Source organism: Meles meles, chromosome 1 (genome assembly GCF_922984935.1).
Source record: "Meles meles chromosome 1, mMelMel3.1 paternal haplotype, whole genome shotgun sequence".
Taxonomy (NCBI): Eukaryota; Metazoa; Chordata; class Mammalia; order Carnivora; family Mustelidae; genus Meles; species Meles meles.
The window spans coordinates 7,646,234-7,653,439 of record NC_060066.1 but is presented as its reverse complement, the minus strand read 5'-3'; the positions used below and the strand labels follow the sequence as shown (position 1 = coordinate 7,653,439).

The 7,206-nt window shown below is 45.9% G+C and overlaps 1 non-coding gene across 1 annotated transcript; it reads right to left on the bottom strand.

Moving 5' to 3' along the window:
• Window positions 1-260: 260 nt before the first annotated feature.
• On the bottom strand, window positions 261-371 carry LOC123928846. The gene has a single exon (XR_006815829.1). It is a non-coding gene; the product is annotated as a small nucleolar RNA SNORA48 (small nucleolar RNA).
• Between the last annotated feature and the right edge of the window lie 6,835 nt (window positions 372-7,206).

The following is a 7,206-nucleotide window of genomic DNA, read 5'->3' as shown; positions in this document are numbered from 1 at the left end:
TATAGCCCAAAGGAGATGTAAATGAACTGGAAGCTTCTCTGGTCTCTGGTGCGGGGTGAAAGCCCTGTGGGCTTTGGTCTTGATGAAGTCCAGAATCAACAAAACGTAAATTACAGGAATCGAAGCGTATTTCTGACAATAAGTGTGCACAGCATGTTTGGATAGTCAGATCCTGTCCATTTCATTACAATATCAAATACTCATTGCATCTTAGAATTAACTGGGGTTTAGGGTAGTGGGTTTTTTGTTTTTTTTTAAACCCACATGTCCATGGCATGAACCAGGCCTGGGCACAGCCCAAAAGCCAAGCTGAGATAAACAAGGATGATATGAGGCAGGCCCCACCCACCAGATGCCACGTTACCCAGGTCAAGGACCTTGGGTAGTTTTTTTTTTTTAAAGCGTTTTTCTTTTTTTTTTTAATTTAAAATATAAGGCTTTTTAAAAAATAGAAAGCATTTTTAAATTTAAACTACAAATCTTTTTTTGAAAAATACGAAGCATTTTTTTAAACACAGATTTTTTTAAATAGAAAGCGTTTTTTAATTTAAAATATATTATGTAGACAAGTTTAACAAAAGGCTGTAAGTGAACACCCACTCAATGCCCTGGGCCAAGAAGGAGACCACTCACAGTCCTGCGGAAGCCCCCTCAATATTCTTTACCAGTAGCACTCCCCGCCCCTCCCGCTCTCAAGAGTGATCACTTGACTTGTATAGATTTTCTTTGTGGGTTTATCGCCTGTTGCTGCATCGTACTTTTACCTGTTTCTAAACTGTTTGAAAATGGAACTCCATTGTATGATTCATTGTGACTTGATTATTTTTTTGCTCAGTACTGCAAGACTCACCACATTGTGCCACCCTCTAAAATACTCCTTTTCTTGCTGTCTGTGCACTACACAGTGGACATTCGGTTTTCTTCTGGTTCTTGGTAATTAGGAAAAACCCTGCTAAGGACATTCTTTTCTACTTATCTTGGCGTGTATAGGAGGGAACGTGGAATGTTCCGCGTTCCTCAGTGATGCAACATCATTTTCTGAAGCAGGTGTACTGACTCACATTCTAGTTATCAGGACTAGAAGTTTCTGAATCTCTACATCATAGCCAACACTTAGTATTGTTAGTCTTTTTCATTCTACCAGTCACATTGGTGTTAGTTCCATCTCATTGTGATTTTACTCTGTATTCCCCTGGTTAACAATCAGGTTGAGCAGCACTTTCCATGTTTACTGACCATTGGGATATCTATCCCTCTGAGGTCCATGTTCACATCTTCGTGCCTTTTTCCCCTACCAGGTTGCCTGCCTTTTCTCAATTATTTTTTTAGATTCTTTATATATTCTGGGTACTACCCCTCTTTTTTTGAAAAATGCCTTATATGGTATGAATATCTTCCCCACTTGGTGGCTTGCTTTTTAATTCTTTTTTATCTTTTGTTGAACGGGACTTAAAATTTTTAGTACAACTCAATTTGTCTCTTTTTCTTTATGCTTTTACTTTTTTTTTTTTACTCCTATTTAAGATATCTACTCTAAACTTATTAAGATGTTTTCTCAGGGGAGTCTGGCTGGTTCTGTAGGTGGAGCACGTGACTCTTGATCTCGGGGTTGGGATTTCAAGTCCCATCTTGGGTGCAGAGATGACTAAAAATAAAATCTTTAAAAATATGAGCATTTTTTCCTATGGTCTCTTCTGAAAGCTCAGTATTTGGCCTTTCCTGTTAGTTTTTCAAGCCACCTGCAACTGATTTTATGCACAGTGTGTGAAAGGGGTATAATCTCAGTTGTTTCCAATACGGGGATTTTAACATCACCACGCTGCCTCGACTACGAGCAAGTCCGGGCATGTGAGGTCTGTCTTTAAGTTCTCTGTCCTCCTTCATGGGCTGATTTTTTTCTTTTAAGATTTTATTTATTTATTTGACAGAGAGACCACAAGTAGGCAGAGAGGCAGGCAGAGAGAGACAGGGAAGCAGGCTCCCCACTAAGCAGGGAGCCCGATGTGGGGCTCGATCCCAGGACCCTGAGATCATGACCCAAGCTGAACGTAGAGACTTAACCCACTGAGCCACCCAGGCACCCCCACTGGCTGATTTTTTTTTATCTTTGCATAAATACCACACCACCTTGTTTACCGAAACACTGTCATGTCTTGCTAAAAAAAAAAAAAAAAAAAAAAAAAAATCCTCTTACATTTTTCTTTTTCTTCAAACAGCAGCTTGTGAAATTGTACAAAATAAACATGCAAAGATTTTGATGGGGATTGCACTGAGCCTATAACTTAGTTTGGGAGGAGCTGACATTTTGAAACTATCGATTTTTCCAATCCGAGAACACGGCACAGCCGCCCTGCCAGTATTCTTCAGTATCCCTCAGGAAGGGCTGCAGTTGTATTCTGAAATATCCATGCACATCTTTCATAGGGTGATGGGTAAGGAATTGATGTTTTTAAGATCATACTTTAATTCGTGTCTTTTAAAATTCTATTTTTAACTGTTTTGTGCTAACATAGAGATATATAATTTTTATGTATTTTTCTGTTCCAGTAATAGCTTAAAACTTCAGGATTTTTTAAACGATTTTATTTATTTATTTGACAGAGAGAGAGGGCACACACAAGCAGGGGAAGCGGCAGACAGAGGGAGAAGCAGGGAGCAGGGAGCCTGACGTGGGGCTCTGGGATCATGACCTGAGCCAAAGACAGGTGCTTAACCAATTGAGCCACCCAGGCACCCCAAAACTCAAGGATTTTTAATGTATACATAATAGCATCTGAGAAAAAAGACAATTTTTTCCCCAATTTATGTGCCTTTTATGTCTTTGTCTTCCTTATTGCCCTAGCTAGGACCTTCAGTACAATGTTGACCGGACGTGCCAACTGCTCCTTCTTTCAAAGGGAACCTTCTAATGTTTTACCATTTAGCATAAAGTTTGCTATCGATTTTGTGTTGGTTTATTTTATCCAGTGACTCCCGGAAAACCTAAAATCCTTAGAAGAGGCCTTGGCATGGTTCAGAGCTCCTATCTGGAAACAACAAATGTGGCTGTTAGTCCCATCGGCTCACTCTGTCTCCTTCTAGAGGAAGCTGCCCTCATTCAAAGACTGTGCTGATGCAGGTCTTCTAACTGGGACCCCTGCTTCCAGTCCGCTCCCCCCCACCCCCCGGCTGTGAGAGCACACTCCAACATGTTATTCGGACCATGTGACTCCTCTCGAGAAACCTTCCAAATCCCAGCCTCATTGGTCAAATGTCAAACTCCTGAATCTGACCAAGAAGGCCCTTCGTGATTTGGTCTCTACCATCACTGGAGTCCTCCCAGCCAGTGACTTCCTGTCCACAGCACCCTCCCCCTCGAGTCATCTTGAACCACTTAGAGTTTCCCAAGTGTCCCTGTTGACCTTTATTTCCTACAAAATAGGCCTATTTATAGGCCTGTCATGAGAAGTCAATACAATCAGATGCAGAACTAGACTGAAATCCAGATGACCCACTTATTATCTATTAATGTCATAAATGTTAAGACTGACGGATCCTGAGTGTATCAGTCGGGTTGGGCTGTTAAAACAAAATACCATTACCTGGGTGGCTTAAACACAGAATTGTTGTCTCATGGTTCTACAGGCTGGGATGTCTAAGATCGAGGTACTGGCCAGTTCAGCTCCTGGTGAGGGCCTTCTTCTTGGCTGGCAAATGGCATCGTCTTGCTGTGACCTCACAGGGCATTGAGAGACAAAGGGAGGGGGAGAGAGAGAAGAAGGGAGGGAGGAGATAAGGGGGGTAGGAAGAGAGAGAGGAAGGGAGGGAGGGAGGCAGAGAGAAAGCTCTCTTCCTGTAAGGACACTAATTCTGTTATAAAGACTCTGCCCTCATGACCTCATCAAAACGTAATCACATCCCAATGGCCCCACCTCCATCACAAGGGGGGAAGAAGTTTCGGATAGGAATTTGGGGGGGGGACACAATTCAGCCCACAGCACTGAGCAAAGCGGGCGATGATTTGTTATGGCGACCCAGCCGTTCGTCTAGCATTTAGCACCCGTGAAAGCAGGCGTTTCGTGTTCCAATCAAGATATCCTGCACATAAAACGCTAACATCTACACTTTGGGTGAAAGTGAGGGAGATGGACAGTTGGAGAGTGTTGAGAAATGATGGGAGAGACAGTTCATGGAAGGGTCCTGTATTACAAAAATGTATGGATTTTATCCTCTGAATGAGTAGGATTATGAGAAAAGAGATTCACACAAACAGACATGTACCCGCAGTTGGCTGTTAGCTTTAAGAGCTATACAAATGCTCATCCTAATGATCCCATTTGGGGAAATTATCCTAAGAAGATAATCCAAAAAATAGAGAGAGGTATATGCACAAAGATATTTATTCCATTATCTATAATAATAAAACCTGGGAGAAACCCCCAAGGGAATACTTAAGTAGTTATTAAATAAATGCTTGTTGAATGAACCAACAAATACTTCCTGAACATAAAGCAGCAATTAAAACAGCGAAGTCCAGGTGAATAGCAGGGAAAACTCACGGAAGTAGGCAAAAGAAACAAAATATAAAATTATAACGACACAACACTGCAACTGCACAAACACAGTGACAAAGACGGGCCCAGCCAGAAGCCACTGCAGATGGAAACGACGACGGACCGCTAGTTCGGTAGGCACAGTTTCTGTGGCATTGACATACCGTGTTTACAAAAGACGCTGCCGTCTTACAAACCAAAAACAACCCGTAAAAGGTAATCTGGCTCGCCGCCCTCACAGCCCCACAGAGTAGCTTTGGTTTGCAGACAGCCGGAAAAAAGCACTTGGCTTTCAGTGAGAGTGAATGGATGAAATATTTGGGGTCAATATGGTGGAAAGAAGCATTTGTCTTACAGGGAAGCCCGGAACAACAACGGTAATGGCGGGGAGCAGGGTGAAGGAGGAATCGGGTTTGGTGTGTTCGATGAGCTCCATGCTTGGGGCCAAAGTACCCATCGTCTCCCATGCAGAAATAGAAAGAGGGCCCTTGTACTAAGAAGCCAAAGAGAACGTGAACAGTACAATGACGGCTGAGCTGATCTGTGCTCAGGCTCATCGCAAACAAATGCTGGAAAGAAAGAGAACCAGGTACTTGGCAATAGTGACGCCATTACTGACTGGATATTGCCATGATAGTTCCCCCGGTAACAGGTTTCCTCAAGATGGAGTTGTCAAACTCAGAGCTAGACGAGGAGACAAGGTTCAAGGGGGTAAGGTGATTCAGCTGGGGTGTACAGGGTAGGGCGGGGGGGGGGTGTTCATCGCTGCCAGAGAAACTCGGGCTTCAGAGTCATGTGGACTGAGTCTCCACCTGCAGAACTACCACTTTCTAGCCATGTCTCAATCATGCATTCCCTCAGACAACACCAAGTTCTCCCGCACGTGGATTCAGGGTCCGGGAGGTAGTGTGACCCGTGGGCTGAGGGATAAGGTTTGGGCAGGAATGGAGGACGAAGTGCAGCAGGTCCTCCCCCAAAGTGGATCTGAAGCTGAGAAGGAAAGGTTGGAGCTGCGGCCATCTTGGCGGACGCACACACGCGAGCAAAGCCAGCGCAGTGGGAGGGCCAGCTGTGCGATGAAGAACAGAGAAAACTGGGCCTTGGAGACACCACTGACGCCCCAGGATCAAGTTCTAGAAGTCAGCCCTTCCTTTGGGTTGTTGAGCCAAGACATTCCTTGGGTTTCTGTTTTTGTTGGTTTGTTGGGCTTAAGTTAGATTGAGTCCTATTTCCCTTAAGAGGGTCTGACTTAGGGGCACCTGGGTGGCTCAGTGGGTTAAGGCCTCTGCTTTCAGCTCAGGTCATGATCCCAGGGTTCTGGGATTGGGCCCCGCATCAGGCTCTCTGTTCAGCAGGGAGCCTGCTTCCTTCTCTCTCTCTCTGCCTGCCTCTCTGCCTACTTGTGATCTCTGTCTGTCAAATAAATAAAATCTTTAAAAAAAAAAAAAAGAGGGTCTGACTTGGGTTTTCTTTCACCTGCTACCCAGAGAGCCCGAATAGAACAACCTCTCTCTCGGAGAGAGAATGTGGACACAAGGCTGAGCCTAGCACCCGGTCCTGTGCAGCTGGTTTAACAAATGTTGGATTCAGTGTCTTGTCTTTCTCCCTCACAGACATTCCATCTCTTTCTTCTTCCCTCTTTCCTTTCCTCACCAAATTCGAGGGCCCTATCATTGCAAGTCCTCTTTGGGTTGAAGCACTGGGACAAGGAATTCTCCCCTCCTCCTTGTAAAGCTCTGGCACAAGCCGCAAGGAGCTCTGCTCCAGAACTCACCACCCCGTTGTGCGCTTCTTCGAAGTCGGACCATGCAAACAGGGACCCTCACGGATGCACAGTTTCACCCCCGGCTCTCACATCCAGATTTTCGTGTGCTTCAGGGTTAGCTCTGTGTCGTGGCAGGGCAAGGTGTTCTCACAGTGGTACCTGTTTCTCAAAGGAGGAAGCACAAGTTCACAAAGGGGGGGTTCAACAGAGTAAGCTCAGAAAGCAGGACAGCAACATAGACCCCCGAGTGAAACTCACCGTCCTTCCATTTTCCAGCCACATCCTTCTTTAAGTAACATGTTCATGTGCGTGGATCCCATGGGGGCTCCCCCCGGAGCCCCTCCTCAGGGTCTCTGCTCTGGATGCTGCACACACTGGTGTTGACCTTGACAGCCATCTCCCTCGCTAGGAACTGCTCACAGGAGCAGGGACTGCCCCACCCACTCAAGGGTACATCCCATGGCCCCTGACTGGCCTCTTGGCTTCCATTCAGAACAAATGGAAGGCCACTGCAGCCCCAGAGCTCCCTGCAGAATCCTGACATCTGCCGGGTTTGAGAGGGTCATTGTAAGGGGACAGTTGCTGCGCAAGTTCAACATGGGTCATAGAATCCAGCTGATCTGAAGGTGCTTAAGGCATCTATGGGTAGGGGTGCGGTGGGGATGCCTTTGGGTTGGCCGAGGCTGCAGTCACAGCTGCATCAGAGGGCAGCTTCTCCCTCCACCACTCCAGCCATCCCTACTTCCCTGCAGCGATCTCCTGAACACGGGCCCCAGCCAACTTCCAACATGCCACTCCTCACCTCCGAGTCTGTGTGCGGCATCTCCGTCTGGGGCAGTCGGGGCCGGACGTGCTCCCAGGAAGCAGACTCTAACATCGGATGTTGGAGCTGGAGCACTCGCTGGCCAG